At 46.9% G+C, this 17,362-nt stretch overlaps 1 long non-coding RNA gene across 2 annotated transcripts in view; it reads left to right on the top strand.

Annotated features, from left to right (window-relative positions):
• LOC147581347 (uncharacterized) overlaps positions 1 to 11,612 on the top strand; it is a 193,645-nt gene extending 182,033 nt beyond the window's left edge. The window contains exons 4-5 of one of the 2 annotated variants that reach the window (XR_015251698.1): positions 6,678 to 7,241; positions 9,270 to 11,612. This is a non-coding gene — a long non-coding RNA (uncharacterized LOC147581347). Of the gene's footprint in view, positions 1 to 6,677; positions 7,242 to 9,265 lie in introns of both variants that reach the window. The other variant, XR_015251697.1, reaches the window with a different exon arrangement.
• Positions 11,613 to 17,362: the final 5,750 nt, after the last annotated feature.

Genomic DNA, 17,362 nt, shown 5'->3' with positions numbered 1-17,362 from the left:
AGTGCAAGGCGACAGTCACGTTTGAGCTGAAGCTAAGAAGGGGTTTGAGCTCCTGGCAGGCAGCGGAGGCTCGGCCACAGAGCAGGTGTGCAGAACCGGCCCTCCCATTCCCCTCGGCGGGCTCAGTCTCCTGTCTTCAGAGCCCTGAGTCCCCTGTGACCGCTATCCTCGGGCCTGCGTGCTGCGTGGGCGTCTGTTGCCTCCCACCGAGCCAGCCCTGACCGCGTGTGTAAATGTATATAAACTCCAGACACACAGAGGGTGTTCAGCACATGGTCATGATGTATTAATAATGTTCGAATCTTTAAGGTAGAATCGCGGTTCTCTTTTTTGTAAGTCCTGGACGGAGGGAACATCCATCTACTTTTCTATCAAAATCTCTGTGCTGCCTTTTCTTTCTTTCTTTTTTAATGTTTATTTACTTTTAAGAGAGAGAGAGAGAGACAGAGTGCAAATGGAGGAGGGGCAGACAGAGAGAGGGAGACACAGAATCTGAACCTCCAGGTTCTGGCTGTCAGCACAGAGCCCAATGCGGGGCTCGAACTCACTGACCATGAGATCGTGACCTGAGCTGAAGTAGGGCGCTTAACCGACTGAGCCGCCCAGGCGCCCCGTATGCTGCCTTTTCATGAGGTGTGATCCGCATTAACCCGGTGCTCTGAGTCCCAGCGCTGACAGTAAGCTCTTTCTAAACTTCACGTGGAGGCACGAGGGGTTTCTCTCTTGAGGCTGCAGCCCAGGGGAGCGAGGGGTGGGCGGGAGGGGTGTTGTGGCTGCCCCTGCTATGGAATAAATCCCCTGCCCCCCGGGGCTCCGCGCTGAGGAAGGGGGAGCGAGGTCCGTGTGTAAGTAGCTCTGGTTCCTGGTGCTTCCTGTGAATAGATCACCCAGAATAGGACTTTCCAGATTTGCAGGCTCAGATGAGATGCTTAATAGGTTGGCTGCAGAGCAAGAATTCTCAACCTCTGGAAAATAAGGAATCATAATCCTTGGATAATATTTTCCTAAGAGCAATAAATTGTGCATCCTCATTTGTGTGAAACCCTTAGCAGCGTGGCCTCGGGCAAATCCCTGAACCTCTGAGCCTCGGCCTTCTTACCTGTGAAATCAGGGGGCAGTTTTCCCTGACTCGCGGAGTCGCTAGAGAATTAAGATCAAGGACACACCTTGGCTGCTCACCACTGGCTGCTTCCATTTCTTCTGGGAGCACTGGGGTGGCCTGGCCTCTCTTCTTACTGCTTGTTCCGTTTTCTGGACCCAACATTCATGGATATCTTTTCCCTCCTTCAAAATTCAAGTCTCCTTTCATGTTCATCCATGGCCACTGGGTTCAGTGACCTGCCTTCCAGGCAGTGCCCCCTGAAGACTGTTTTCCCCTGCTGCCCGCCCTGGGGGGACTTGGACAGCCCCTCACATTTGGTGCATCTTGGCTTTGAAGTAGAGACCCAGACACCCCTCAGCAGGCACCTTCCTTTGGCTTCTCTCTGGGGGAGAGGATTAGCTTTGCAGAGTCATTAATTTCTTGCCAAAATCTTCTTTTTATGTGTTTCTGGCCAGGGTTAAGGGGAAAAGGGGGGGAATGCTCTGGAAAGGAACTCTTGTGTTCTGTATGAACATGAGCTCATTAGTTCTGTCCTTAATTCAAGTGAGATTTTCAGTAAAGACGTTAGATGAGACATCGAGGCTGGGTGAATCCTATCTCCCAGGCCCTCACCCCTTTCCCAGACCCTGTAGCACATCTGCCTATTGGCTCCACACCAGGTTCTGAACGTGTTTATGCTCTTTACTTTTCCCCCTGTATCATAAGGTGTTCTCAAGAAAGGCATTTGGGAATCCATTTCTACTCAACTATAAACTATCATTACTGATGTTCCAATCATGGGTATTACAATAGGGGAATAAATCTTGAAGTCAGAAGAATAAATCTCTAAGTGTAGAATGTTGATCATCAGTGGCAAATTGATGTTGTTGGACTCAAGAGGGGGTGGGGTGAGGGTGACAGGTCTCACCACTAGAGCCTCTTCTCTTATCACACACACTGACCACTGGCTCTACCTTCTGGGGAAGCCTGCTCAACTCACCAGCAAACACTGAGAGCCTGCACTGTGTTCAATGAGCTGAAATATGGTGGGGGGGTGGGTGAAGTGTGTGACCTTGCCGTGTTCCCTTAACCATGTTCCCACCTCTGGGAGCCCCCGTTCCTACCATGCGGTGCTTTCCATTGTCAGGTGCACAGGATGCTGTCCCATGTGCCTGCTTCTCCTTTTCATCTCCTCTCCCCCATGTGTCTGTCTCCACTACGAGCCGGAAACCTCTGCAGGGGGCTATGTCAGGGGCGGGGCTGAGGCAGAACCTGTACCTGTCGGGTCCCGTGAGCCTGGCTGGGAAGGGCCTGTGTGTCTCTGTGAATGCCACCCAGCCCCAGTGATCTCTAGTGGGACTTGTGATGTAGGGTTGGCTGTTGGCAAGTTGAGGAGACTTATTGCAAATGAGCAGAATCATTAAGGTGTCAGTATCCCGTCTGCGACAGAGGTAAGCAAATGAGTGTTCCCTGTCTTTGCCGGTAATTTTTACAGGTTGACCAGTCGTACATTTTTTTCATGTCGATTTAAAGCATGGTTCTGGGTGGGGATGATTCCATTAATGTTCCTGACTCTTTCACACCTGGATTTGAAAAAAGAAGTTAGAAGAAGACTTAATATCTGGAAAACATTCTGATGGTTCCATAAACCGTCAGAGCGGTTTTGCTCGTGGATGGGGAATAGGGTGAGCAGACTTCTTGGGGTCCACTTCATACTCCTTGGCTTCCGCTAGGAGGCAAAACTGGGATTACGTGGCAGTAATTTGGCAAAACACACCCTGTCGTTCTCACTTTCATGTTTAAAACGTGGCTTCTCGGTTGTGTAGTGACTAAGGCCCGGTTTGGGGGAGTTTCGTAAATTGTTGGGCTACCTGGGGTAGGAACCCATTCATCACTGAAAACATGGAGGATATCATAGCTATTGGTTTGGGAGAGAACTCTGATAACATTTAACTTACAGTGTTTTCTGCCTTTGCTAAATGTTTGTTAAACAGTACGAGCCCTGCGACACCTGAGGGGCTCAGTCAGTTAAGGGTTCTGCTCTCTTGGTTTTGGCTCAAATCGTGATCTCATGGTTCATGAATTCAAGCCCCACATTTGGCTCTGTGCTGGTAGTGCAGAGCCTGCTTGGGATTCTCTGTCTTTGTCTCTGCCCCTCCCCTACTCTCTCTCTCAAAATAAATGAATAAACTTTAAAAAAAAGGAAGACTATTGAGCCCTGCTATCTCAGAGGAAGCAATAGTTTACAAAAGGGAGAATAATCTTGAAAAATTGCACATGTAATTATAGTTCAGGATCTGAAATTTCCTGATCAAAACAAATCTGTATAATAGTTTAAAAATTACATGCATCTCCAGCTGTACCTAGTGTTCCATTGGTTCTCTCTCTCTTTTTTTGTTGTTTGTTTGTTTATTATTTATTATTATTATTTATTTTGAAAGGAGAGCATGAGCAGGGGAGGGGCAGAGAGAGAAGGAGAGAGAGAGAGAGAGAGAGAGAGAGAGAGAGAATCCCAAGCAGGTTCTGCAGTGTAAGCACGTAGCCTGACATGGGGTTTGATCTCACAAACAATGAGATCATGACCTGAGCTGAAGTCATGAGTCAGATGCTTAACTGACTGAGCCCCCCAGGCGCCCCCCAGTGGCTCTCTCTTTTAAAAAACAAAATTTTTAAAAAATATTTATTTCTGAGAGAGACAGAGACAGACCGTGAGCGGGGAAGGGGCAGAGAGAAAGGGAGACAGAATCCAGAACAGGCTCCAGGCTGTGAGTTGTCAGCACAGAGCCTGACGCGGGGCTCAAACTCATGAACCGTGAGATCATGACCTCAGCCGAAGTCAGACGCTTAACCCACTGAGCCCCCCAGGCGCCCCCCAGTGGCTCTCTTAATGCAGATTCAGGACATCTGCCAAGTCCCCCAAATGAGGCAGGGGGCAGGTCTCCAGGGAGTTCAGGAGCACGTCCACCCAGTGCCACTCGGCCTCACCATTTTCTCCCTCTCTTTCCATCTACCTGTTCACCAGTCCACCTGGCTCTTTGCATTTCAAAGTCAGCTGCAAACACCAGCGCCCTTTCTCCCTCTGCACACCATCAGCTGGAGTTCAATGTCTGTTTACGACTGTCTGTAAGCTGTCAGGCTTGCTGCCCTGGGTGCTGATGTTGTATGGAGTTTTAAGAGAAGGCAGCTCATTTTGGTTTTACCATAGCCTCTCTCCTCAGGACTCAGATGTAAGTCCATGGGATGTTGGGCCAGAGACAAAGCAAAGGGAAAGAATCACCTTTTATCTTCAGCAGCCAAGATATGGCTACTGGACAGGCTTGTCTTCTGTCTCTTCCTCCTGGAAGGATGAGTCCTTTCTCCTGAGGCTCCCTGAGCTCCCAGGAAACTAGACCCTGGCAGCTCCTTCCCCACCTGTCTTTAGGCCTGAGGATTCCCAGAAGTGAGGATTGCTCAAAGCAGCGGCAGAAAATTTAGTGGGGGTTGGAGTAAGAAGTGGCCTGTCACTTAGACGGAAGCCGCATTCATCACAATGACAACCAGACCTAAGATGCGCTGAACGCTCACCACGTGCCAAACCCTGGGCCCAGGGCCTGCAGCGTGTATCTGCGTAACCACCACCATGTGCTAGCACATTCTGTTATTGTCTCCTTTGCACAGACAGGGCGAGTTGATGACTGTGAGCGTAACGGCTGTGATACAGATACATACAAGCTGGCTAGGGGAAAGATCAGGAAAGATTTTGCTGGCGGAGATTATCCATGAGAAAGGGTATTTTAACATGTAGGTTTTATTGTTATCTGGGAATGGTCAGGCCACGGATAAGGAGACGATTGTCACCAACAAGATAGTTCATTATGCTCATAGTCCCCAAGAGGCTTGCTGTGCTACTGAGGGCCACACAGGGAAACACCGGGGGGCGGCCGGGAGGCAGAGTGGGTGAAGGAATCACAGACAGGAGACTTTATTGCAGTTTCTGTGGGAACGAATGGGTGAGGTAGGGCAAGCAGGCTTAGGATTGGCCAGTTTAAGTAATTCCAGTGGGAAAGAAAGGGGAACACTTTTGCACTGCTGGTGGGAATGCAAACTAGTGCAGCCACTCTGGAAAACGGTATGGAGGTTCCTCCAAAAACAAAAAATAGAGCTACCCTATGACCTAGCAATTGCACTACTAGGTATTTATCCAAAGGATACAAAAATGCTGATTCAAAGGGGCACATGTGTCCCAATGTTTATAGCAGTGCTATCAACAATAGCCAAATTATGGAAAGAGCCGATGTCCATCGACTGATGAATGGATAAAGAAGATGTGGTATATATATGTATGTGTATACACACACACACACACACACACACACACACATATACACATACACACACACACAATGGGATACAACTTGGCGATCAAAAAGAATGAAATCTTGCCATTTGCAAGAACATGGATGGAAGTAGACTGTATTATGCTAAGTGAAATAAGTCAGAGAAAAACAAATATCATATGATTTCACTCATATGTGGAATTTAAGAAAGTAAACAGATGAACATAATTGAAGGGAAAGAAAAATAAAAACAGAGAGGGAGGCAAACCATAAGAGACTCTTAAATATAGAGAACAAACTGAGGGTTGATGGGGGTGGGGAGTGGGGGGATGAGCTCAATGGGTGATGGGCACTGAGGCGGGCACTTGTTGGGCTGAGCACTGGGTATTGTATGTAAGTGATGAATCACTGGGTTCTACTCCTGAAACCAATACTGCATGGTGTGTTAACTGGCTTGAATTAAAAAAAAAAAAAGTTAATAAAAAGAAAAGTAAAATAAATAATTTCAGTAGGCTCTGGAGTGTCAGAGCTCTCCCTAGCTGTCTGGTACCTGGCCCTGGGGTGATTAGAACAGGGGTACAGTGGCCCTGGAGGTGAGACCTGCCAGAGGACGTGAGGTGAGGGTAGGTTCTGGACTGGTTAGTTTGCATATGACAGGTGCATTCACAGGCTAGGTGCAGGAATAGACTGTTTCTAGGAATAGGCTGGGAGGAGCAGACTGCGGGGTTGGTACAGTGGGGATGGGGGTTGGGGTGGGGGGCACCTATCAGGTGAACGTGAGTGTCTTATCCCAGTGATGTCAACCTCGGCACCCGCGAGGGGACTCAGGGCGTCCCGTGTGAACTGTCAATTGGCATATTCCCAGCTATTTGGGGAATCCAGACTTGGAGGCCTTGAACAAACGCCAACCTCATGGGACCCAAGTGAGACTGTGAAACTCCCTCGTGCATTCCCCACAGAGCGGCTCTGGCCGCTACTCCAGCCTCTGCCCCACTCACTGCTGCTCTGGCAGAGGGGTGCCGTGTGATGGGAGAAGCTCCTGTGGTCCCCCGGGTTAGGGCCCCGCCCCACAACCCTGCATCCCAGCAGCAAGCCACCTGCTGATCCCTCGCTTCTGACACCTTCCTGCTCTCTCCACTGAATGTCAAGGTTTAGGGACAGATGGGGCCAGTTCCCATGCCAGTGATTCCTTTCAACTTAGTGTGTGTGCATGTTTGGGCTCGAGGTGGGGGGCGGATCTAGAGCCTAATCAGAAATTATGACTTTTTCTTTCCAGGGAGACATAGCAGAGCTGACGACGTGGCCAACAACACGAGGGGAGAGCGTGGCTGGGAGGCGGCCCTGAGCCCAAGCGCGCTTCCCATCAAGTCGCAGCCTCCCAAGCTGCGAGGGCCATGCTTACGGCTTGCCACTTGGGCCCCAAATGGTGTCTAGTTGCCTTTCTGTCACCTGACTTTGAGTCACTTTTCTGTTCTTTATCAGCCTTCTCCAGAGTACTGAATGGGCAGATAAAAGAGGGAATGTAAATTGCTCAATCGTGGTATTTTAATTGAGAGGTTTAGGGGAAATATCTAGGTTATTTATGAAGTTCGATCTTCTGTGTCGTTCACCCCCTCAGAATCGTGAAAGTTTTGCTGGGCTGGGTGATTACAGAACTGAAGAATGATGAGAGCAGAAAGATATCTGGAGCCCAGCGAACCCAGCTCCTGCATTTGAAAAAGATTTAGGGATCCTCTTGCCACGTTGCATGGCATCCGTCTGTTCCTTGCGCTAGACTGGGATCCACCTGATCACATGTGACGCCTGTTTCTTCGGAGCCTGGCACTGTGCCTGGCACGTGGAAGGTATTAAAAAAGTGTTCGTTGAATGAATGAGTGAATGATTGGCCAAACTCACACAGCTAATCTGCGGCAGAGCTCAAAGCAGAGGTCAGCTCAGTTCATTCCAGACACAACGTTCCATCCCTTACGCACATGGCCTCAGTGATATTTCATTTGATTAAACTTTGAAATTGCTCTGGGGTTAAGGTTTATGGGACCCTATCTCCTACCAGAGGAGCAGAGGTGGTCTTTACGGTCGGGTTTGTGAAACGCCATGAGCTACTCACACCTTCAGAACAGCTTTGCCCTAACGGCTGGCCTGTGCCGTTTCCCAGTGGGTCGCCTTGGGGCAAATCACTTAATCTTGACGAGGCTCAATTTTGGGTCCTGTAAAATGGAAGAGTGGTTCTGACCGTGCCAATCTCACAAGGTCGCCGTGAAGTCCAAGCACGGCCATAAATATGACAGTCTTTTGTAAGCAGCCGCGCCTGGTCTGCAGCGAAGGGTTAGAGTGGCCAGGTACAGGGAGGGGAGCCCAGGACTGAGCTGCCCCCAGCTGCCTCGAAAAAGCTCTCTGGTGCGCAGGTGATAGTTGTGTCGGGTGGTCACCCGGATGTATGTGTATGTGTATTGCTTGGGGGAAGTGGAGCGACTGGGAACCCCCAGGTAGCTGGAGAGGTCAGAAAAGGTGAGAGAGAAGGGAAGCTTGCCAGGGTGAGGTTTCCCCGGGTCAATGGAGCACAGGGAGTGGGGGGAGGTGCAACGGGCAAAGCTCGCCCCTCTCATGATGTTGGAGAAGGGACGGAGCAGGAGAGCCAGGGCCAGTCCTCAAGGCTCCTATAGTCCCCTCGTCCTTTGCAGGTAACCGGGCACAAGCCGTGTTATTGAAAGCTGGTAAAATACTGCTCATAGGCAAAGAATGAGTGTATCTAGTAAAAAAAACGGGAGTAGGTTTTGGTGACTCAAAAAATTCTATCCAATGTTAAAATAATAGACCAATTTGGTCAATGAGTTAGGAAAAAAAGAAAAAAAAAAAAGGAATTAGGCAAGCCTGCTGTTTGAATTCAAACAGACCAAACAATGGATCACTGTCTGAACACTGAACTTTTTAACTCGTTCCTTTGTTGGGTTGTTGGCTTGGCGTGGGCCTGAGTGAGGAGAGCTGCTCAGAAATCTCACAGAGGAGTCAACAGCAGAGCCGTGGGGCAGATCCTTCAGATAGCTGAGCACGTTGCCTTTGAAAGCGAGGGGTGGGTGCAGGGAGTGCAGACGGGGGTGGGGTGGGGGGAGGGGCAGGAGCATCCTCCCCTTTTAGGGGCTCAGTCCCATCGCTGGTCCTGGCAGGCTGCAGATGTAGGGGAGAAACACCGACTTGTACATTCCGTAGCCATCAACAGGTGATTATCTGAAGTTGGCGATCCCTCAGAGTCAGAGGGTGGGGGAAATTCATTTTAATAAGCTTTCAATGCATTTATTCAGAAAGAGGAGAGAGGTTCACAGCAGAAATGCTCTAATTAAGGCCTCCGCCAATCTGGGTGGGATGAAAGGAAATCTTTAAACCAACAATTGTATATACACACAGTAGTTTGTTTTTTTTTTTTTTTACCTTTCCGTTGTGAATTTATAGTAATAAATTTCATATTGTTTTGGTAGACGTTTCCCCAACTAGAACCAATATAAAACCTGGCTCTAATAGGAGAGGGTCAATGTCTCTTTGGCAAAAGCATAAAAATACTGAGTTATTGACTATTTTAAGAGAAATAAGTCTTTGTTTTCTACACATTTTTCATGTATGTACTAAATCCTTACTTGAATTTAATAATATTACAACAAGATGAGGAAAGAACTTTTATAATCTCAAAAGTGCCAACTGAACAGATTCTCAGAGATATTCGTAATTAGCACCTCGCCCCTCAACAACATTAAAACTGTTTGTGTATGTCCCTAAAAATAGATAATTGGCTTTCACCTCTGTTAACACTGTTGATCTGTTTTATTTATTTTTTATTTATTTTTATTTTTTTTTAATGTGTATTTATTTTGGGGAGAGAGACAGAGGATGAGCTGAGGAGGCGCAGAGAGAGAAGGAGACACAGAATCTGAAGCAGGCTCCAGGCTCCGAGCTGTCAGCACAGAGTCCAATGCGGGGCTCGAACTCACGGACCGAACTGGGAGATCATGACCTGAGCCGAAGTCGGATGCTTAACTGACTGAGCCACCCAGGCGCCCCACTGTTGATCTGTTTTATAATCAGCACAAAGGAAATTCAGCCTAATGTGTTGGACTGCTGCTAAATGAGTGGCTGTAGTTAATTACGTGTAGGTCTTCCTTTTACAAGTAAGCTTTTTGTGTTTAGTTTTGGCTAAAAATATGTTTTCTGCAAAATTTAAGTCATATGAGAGAGTAATTATAGAAATATATACATGAGAACATTAAGGAGGCAGACAACGGTGACCTCCTCCCTTCCTTACCTGTCCTTTATTTAGCACCCAGTCACTGAGAAGGGAGGGATTCTTCTGTCCCTCGCCACTGTCCATGTCCCTCTTTTCTATCAGTAACACCCAGGTTTACTTTGGCGATTGCTGACCATGTCATTAACGTGGCTCAGTTAACTCACTTGAGAAATTAGCCAATTTTTACTTTCTGTCTAGAACGATGTCCATGTGGGAGAGTGGGCTACAATGCCCTCAACGTGCCTTGTTTTCTCTGATATGAATATATTTATAAGGACTTATTCCAGCAGATTATTGGGTGTGTTTGCCACATTGATTTTAGGGAGGGGGCCTATTATGTAGTAGGGATATGGTCTGGAAATGGGTCCCTTTCCCCTGAGGGTGGGAAAGGAGATTCAGTTAGAGATCTGAGAGGGTGGGGTTAAACCAAACCCCGGAGGTGACCATTTCCTCTTTGCCCTGCTCCTCCTCTCAGGCCCTTAGGAGGACATCCAGTTCCTTAAAGCACCAGGGCTCCAAGCCTGGTCTCGTTTGTTGCCCTGCCAGGCTTATGTGTGGACCATGTTAGCACCCCATGACCTGAGGATTCCGTGTAACGATTTTATCTATACATGCGGATGTGTAAATATCAACATTTTAAATAGTCTGATAAAGTCTTTGTAGCTACTCAAAACAAAAAACAAAAACAAAACCCATGGGGTTCTCGGCTCAAGACTGGGTTTTGATTGGATTAAGCTTGTCTGTATATGTGGCAAATTTTATTTCCCAGAGATGGCTGTTCTTCTAGATGTTCTGGAACCTTGCCATCCTTCCATCAAGAGGTTGAGTCTATGTGCCCTTCTCTTAAACCTGGGAGGGTTTTTGCGTTTCAACCAGTGGAGGGTGAAGTGACACTATGTGATTTCTGAGGCTGGGCCATAGAAAGGGAAAATACATCTTATTTTCCTGGGACATTGATGCGTAAGCAGTCAGACAGTCCTGAGACCTCCATGATGTGGGGAAGCCCAACTGGCCCAGGAGAGAGGCTCCAAGACCACGTGAAGAGAGACGCATGCCCAGCTAGCTCCCAGAACCCCTGCCCCCTCCTCTCACTGTTCTAGCTTCTAGCACATCCAACTACAAGTCCACCAGCGACCCCAAGCCAGAGTCACCCAGCTGTGCTTACCCAAATTCCTAACCCACTGAAATCATGAGAATAGTGAGATAATTGTTTTAGTTCCCAAAGCTTGGAGTGATTTGTTCTATAACAATAGATAACCAGAACAGTATATCTCATCTCTTTGGTCATAGTGAATGTTGTGGGATGGACATGTGACCCAGTCCAGTGTAATCAGTGTAAGCGTTAAGCTGTTTGCTAGCAATGATGGAACACAGACGTTTTCTTCTCCTCTGGGCTGGCGGGTATGAGCACACAGGCTCGGTCAGATGGTATAGCCCTCTGATGATAGCAAGGAGAGACGGGCCGAGCCTGAGACCAACACACAAAACAAGCAGACAGCTCATAATGACATCACTGGGCCCTGAAGCGAGCTGCACCTGAAGCTGGAAGTCGTCCCTAGAAATCGTCTACAGTAAAACATTTCAGAAGTGCAAGTTACTATACAGCTTACAGAATTAGGGGCGCCTGGGTGGCTCAGTCAGTTAAGCATCTGACTCTTGATTTCAGCTCAGGTCACGATCTCATGGATCATGGGATAGAGCCCCACACTGTCAGCACAGAGCCCACTTGAGATTCTCTCTCTTTCCCTCTCTCTCTGCCTCGCCCCCAATCGCTCTTTCTCAAAATAAATAAATAGACTTAAAAAAACTCAGATTACAGAATTAGATCCCTGTGTGATACCTGAATCTTTCCTGTTTTATTCCTGATCCATGACCAGTCAGACATTAAAAACCCTCCAATGGCAGAGAGATCACCACCCCCGGAGCCTCCATTCCACCAGCAAGCAGCTTTACCTGTTGAGCCGAGTCTCTCTCCGTGTAACAGTTTTTTTTTTTTTTTTTCAACGTTTATTTATTTTTGGGACAGAGAGAGACAGAGCATGAACGGGGGAGGGGCAGAGAGAGAGGGAGACACAGAATCGGAAACAGGCTCCAGGCTCTGAGCCATCAGCCCAGAGCCCGACGCGGGGCTCGAACTCACGGACCGCGAGATCGTGACCTGGCTGAAGTCGGACGCTCAACCGACTGCGCCACCCAGGCGCCCTGTGTGTAACAGTTTTCACAAGGCAAACCGGAAAGTCTAAGAATGCTGTTACGTTAGAAGAGTAAGCAAGGCTCAGTAAGTTCCTTTTTCAATTTTTGTTTTTCTAGTTTTATTGAGATATAGTCGACATACATCACTGTATAAGCTTCCAGTGTGCAGCATAATGGTTGGCCTTACACATATTGTGAAATGATGATCACAATGAGCTTAGTGAACATCCATCATCTCACATAAGAAGAAAAAGCAAAAAAAAAAAAAAAAAAAAAAAAGAAAAAGTTTTTCCTTGTGATGAGAACTCTTGGGAGTCACTCTCTCAAAACTTCCATACATCATCACACAACACTATTAGCTGTGGTCATCTTGTTGTAATTGACATCCCTAGTGCTTATTTGTATTACAACTGGTGCTTTGTATCTTTTGACCATCTTTCTCCATTCCCCCTCCCTGCACCCAGCAACATCCTTAGGAAAGGATTTTATGATATTCCAATTGCCAGGATGAAGAGATGTGGGCAGGAAGGATGCTTTAATGGTCAGCTGGATCGCCGACTGGTTGAACACGTTCTACCTAAAGAGCCCTGATTCACTGATCAAACTAAATCAGCATCGGATAGGAGTTGCTGCTAGTCCCTGGTCTCCTTCTCTGGGTTTATGTGAAACCAGGAACTTGGACAGGCCACTGAGATTGTGACAAATAAGCCCACGAGGGGCATGAAGCTGGGAGGGACAGCTCCATACCCTGGATGAGAAATCATTATCCTGAAGTATATTGATATTCTAAACAATCACTGAATCCAAGAAGATACATTTTAAAAGAGATAAACACAACATCCTGCCCTTTAGTCTTCTCAAAATCAGCTGTGTGAATCCAAGAGACATGAAAGTGATTGAGTCCGGAGGTCGCACGTGGAAAGAGAGAGAAGTTTTACTTGTGAAAGAGACTTGATGCAAGACAAAGGGTTGTATACCTATGGAAAAAGTTTGTGTGATCTTAGGTTGCATCAGCAGAAGCACAGCTTCCAAAATCAGGCTGGTAATCCTCTTTCCTATGCTTGTCAGACTTGTCCTAGAATACAATGCTCGCTTTGTGGGCGCCATATGTATGACAGACCAGTGCCTATACAGAAGCAACCGGGGAATGGTGACAAAGCTTGAAACCTTATCGTAAGAGAGATCGTTAAAGAGTGTGGATGTTTGCCTGGAAAAGACTCTATACCTTATCGGGGCTTCTGGAAAGTTGGATAAAATCACCATTTTATTCTAATAGACAAAGCACCCTGAGGACAGAATCACAATCGCCTGCCAAGTGAGAACTTTAAAGCTCAAGCTTTTAAAATGGATCTGCTGGAATCTGTAGTTCTTAATCTGCCTTCGTCGGCAGGGTTGGGAAGTCTCTTGAACTGCTGAAGGAAAAGCCAGAACCATTCCCCAGAAAAATCACAGCAACTTAATAATTTGCAAAATGTTCAGGTTTCTGGATCCATCTGAGGTCTGCACATCCCGTGCTGAGAATCCCTGATGGGAATAATGGGAGGCCAAATGGATTAATCTTGCACGTGTCATATTGTCGGAAAGCACACAGCCCTCATTATATGAGGTCATCGTATCGCATTCCTTGGAATATCTATTCATTTCCTTCTGCCTGTTTTCTCTGTTCCACAGAAGCAAATGTCATAAAGCCATTGCCTGAAATTGCTAAGAGTGAAGGGGTCTTCTTCGGTGGTTTTTATTTCACTTTCTCACCTTCAGAGAGCCAAAGGCCATTTAAATCCTTTTCTCTTCCCGTCAATTCCCCTTCATCTATTCCTTAATGCTTTTTTCACTTCCTTCTAGTTTCTCCTCTCTCACTTCTCCTTCCTCAATAAGCAAAAAAAAAAAAAAAAATAAGGGTGGTAAAGGTGTTCACGGATGAGGGGAATGATCAGAGGAAGCTGGGACCAGCCAGGGGCTCTTTATGTTTCTTCCCTGACCTTTGACCCCTCCTGCCCCTGTCCACCTGCCCTCTGCCCTCCGCTAGTCCCCACCTTTTCCTCTAGAATTCCAAAGATCCCGAGACGCTCAAATAGAAGCTTCCGTGCAATAGCCGCATGACTTCATCACACAAGAGATTTGGGGGTGTTGAGATGGTGATTACTCATGTTGGTCCTTTTATGATAAAATTCTGAGCTTTGATAAAATACGCCATGATTTCAACGAAGATTATCCACTACCTTGAATTGTAACTCAGTTTAATTAATTGTCTGCCTTGACTGTATACAAACTGACTAAAGATTTCTGAGAGGCCAAGACCTCATGCTACATGACTTCTGTGCCTTTCACAGGAAATTGTAACACAGCTGATTTTACGGTCTCTGCTTTGTGTAAACTGTTGGCATGCGCTTCTCATATAATAAGTGATAATACCAGGCACAGATGCAAAGGAAATGAAACCAGGGGCGCAAAGAAATAGTTGTACCATCATGTTCAGTGGAACATTATTCACAATAAGACTTGGAAATGACCTAAGTGTCTGTCGACAGATGAGTGAATGAAGAAGTATACTGTGTGTGTGTATAGATACAGATATGGATATAGATATAAATATAGACAATGGAAGAGTATTAAGCCACCAAAAAGAAGAAAATCATGCCACTTGTGACAACATGGATGCCATGCTGTATGACATCACTTTTGTTGTAATGTTTATTTATTATTGAGATAGACACAGCGTGTGAGCAGGGGAGGGGCAGAGAAAGAGGGAGACAGAGAACCCGAAGCAGGCTTCAGGCTCTGAGCTGTCAGCACAGCGCCCAACGTGGGGCTTGACCTCACAGACCGCGAGATCATGACCTGAGCCTAAGTCAGACACTTAACCGACTAAGCCACCCAGGCGCCCCTGTATGACATCATTTTTACGTGGAATCTGAACAAGCTGAATTTATAGAAACAGAGAGAGGAGAGCAGTAGTTTCCAGGAGCTGGGAGGTGGGGAAATGAGATGTTGGTCAAAGAGTACAAAGTTCCATTTGTAAGAGGAATAACTTCTGGGTCTCTAACGTACACCACGGTAATTATAGTTAATAATACTGTTAATAATACAGTTAATAACAGCTGAAAGTTGTCTTCAGTGTTCTCAATATACAAAAGAAATGGTGATTATGTGAAGTGATGTCCGTGGGGCTAATATTATAGTGGGAATCATTTTACAACATGTAAGTGTATCAACCAACAGGTTGTATGCCTTGAACTGACACTGTTGTGTGTCAATTACATATCAATAAATCCGGAACAAAAAGAAAAGATGACACCAGATGATCAGCCCCTGGATAACTGAGGGTTACCCGATTATCTTAGCAAATAGGATCACAGTCTGTGGAGTCAACTGCCAGGCTGAGGCTGAACTGTGTCACCAGCTACTACGTGAGTGACCCTGGCAAGTTCTGGGGCCTCTCCATGTCTCAGTTTTCCCACACATAAAATGGAAATCATAACATATGATGATAGAATATAAAGTGAGGGTTAGATGAGATAATTTACGTTAAACACTTAGCCCAGTGCCTGGTCCGTACTCAAACAATGTTAGTTATTGTTATTTTAGTAAATGAGGTCTTTACATACATTTTGGGAGTCTCGAGAATTTTTAGCAGGAAGCAAAACGTAGACCCAATTCTGTTTGAGAGGTCCGCCCTTCTGTCATTTTCTGACACGACGACGCAGAAGAAGGAATACAAGTTCTATGCGAGAAGTAAAACCTCATGGAGATGCTCCAAAAATCTGATTTTCATGAATATCTTACAAAAAGAGAATTGAAATAACCGCCCGAGTTTACTCAGTGTATTTACGGCTGACTTCTGGATTTTCTTCATGTTCTGTTGACTAGATGAACATGTTCCAATTTGTATGGTTGTTTTAAATACTGTTCAGCCCTGATTTCATTTATTAATATCAGGTGCAACTAAGCTGCCTTAAACAAAGTGCTTGTTCCTTCCAGCCTCCCGTATTAAGCTTTCTACATCCCGTTTTCCAGGTTCATTTTCTTGCTGACACAGCATACCTGGTTCTTCTGCCGGGTAAGAAGCCCAGGGAAGGGAGGTCAGTGGAGGGCAGTGGGCACGCAGTGGCTGTGCTCCATGGGACCCAGGGCTTGATCTGATGCAAATGCATGCTGTGTGCAGAAGCTTCCATGTGTGCAGCAGAGAATCCAAGAAGTCTTTTGCAAGAGGGGGAACCTGTAAAAACCTCATTTGTCTGAGAAAGGAGAAGGCTCTAGCGAGGGTTGGGGTGGGGAACGTGCTCTCTCTCTCTGCGTCTGTAACCTGTAGAAACACCGCTGGCCTCTAGGATGGGCTCTGAAGGGGCCCCGTCTGGCCTGTGGCAACACTGGCTCCACTGGAAATAAAACCCACATGGAGAAACGTACAGAGGAAACTATTCGGGAGAGGGGACTGGGTGTGTTTCAGACGTTAAGTCTGCACAGAAAAATCTCTAGGCTTTTTTTTTTTTTTTTTTTAAAGAAAACAAGCCCCTGGAAACGAACTTTCTGAGACATCATTTATGCAGGAAACCTTCCCAGAAGGGGAAAAAAGAAACACAGTTTGGTAGCAATTCCAGTTATAATACCCTCGCTCCCCATACCAGGGACAAAACTGGAGACAGTACTTCAAAAATGGAAAAGTTCACTGCAGCTCGGACGGAGGCAATGGTGTGCTGAGCAGAATGCTTTGTGCTAAGTGATGCGGGCTTTTTTTCAAAATGTGTATGTATTTAGTTTGAGAGACAGAGAGTGCGAGCGGGGTAAGGGAAGAGAGGGAGGGAGACAGAGAGAATCCCAAGCAGGCTCCAAGCTGTTAGCACAGAGCCCCGTGTGGGGCTCAAACCCACGGACCGTGAGATCATCACCTGAGCTGAAATCAAGAGTCGGACGCTTAACGGACTGAGCCCCCCAAACGCCCCAGCATCTGCTGAGGGTCAGAGTGAAGGAAGAATAAAATCAGAAAGAGGCACACGAGGCCCCCGGATGCTGGAGCAGCACGGGGGGCCTTCCAGTGTCCCTGCTGTTCCCTCCACCGCTCACCAGCATGGTGAGATGCACAGGGGCCCACAGGCTGCGTCTGCATCTGGGATGTTTCGCCGGGCTCTCGGGGAGGTTCTTAACTCCTCTGTGCTGATGCTTTCTTATTTATCAGATGAAGGTTCAAACGGTACCCTCTTTATAGAGGTGCTGTGAGAATCAACTGAATTAATAGAGTATTTCCAACCTTATTTTCACCATGGGATATTTTTCCTTCCTAACTGCTCCCCTCGTGAAAATTTGATCTCACAGCTGTGCTATCTGGATATGTGTACGTGTGTGTGGATGCACCATATACACACAGGCGTGGCTCCTTTCACCGTGGCCTGGCCCCCGCCCAGCGCCCAGGGAATCAGTCGTCTTCAGGACTCACTGCAGGGAAGACAGCAGGGGGCTCCTGGATATATTTTTACCCCAAAGGGACGCCCACCAAGAAGAACT

The sequence above is a fragment of the Puma concolor genome, chromosome B2 (assembly GCF_028749965.1).
Source record: "Puma concolor isolate L17-30 chromosome B2, mPumCon1.1.hap2, whole genome shotgun sequence".
NCBI classification, from domain to species: Eukaryota; Metazoa; Chordata; class Mammalia; order Carnivora; family Felidae; genus Puma; species Puma concolor.
This window is presented reverse-complemented; position numbering and strand designations above follow the sequence as displayed.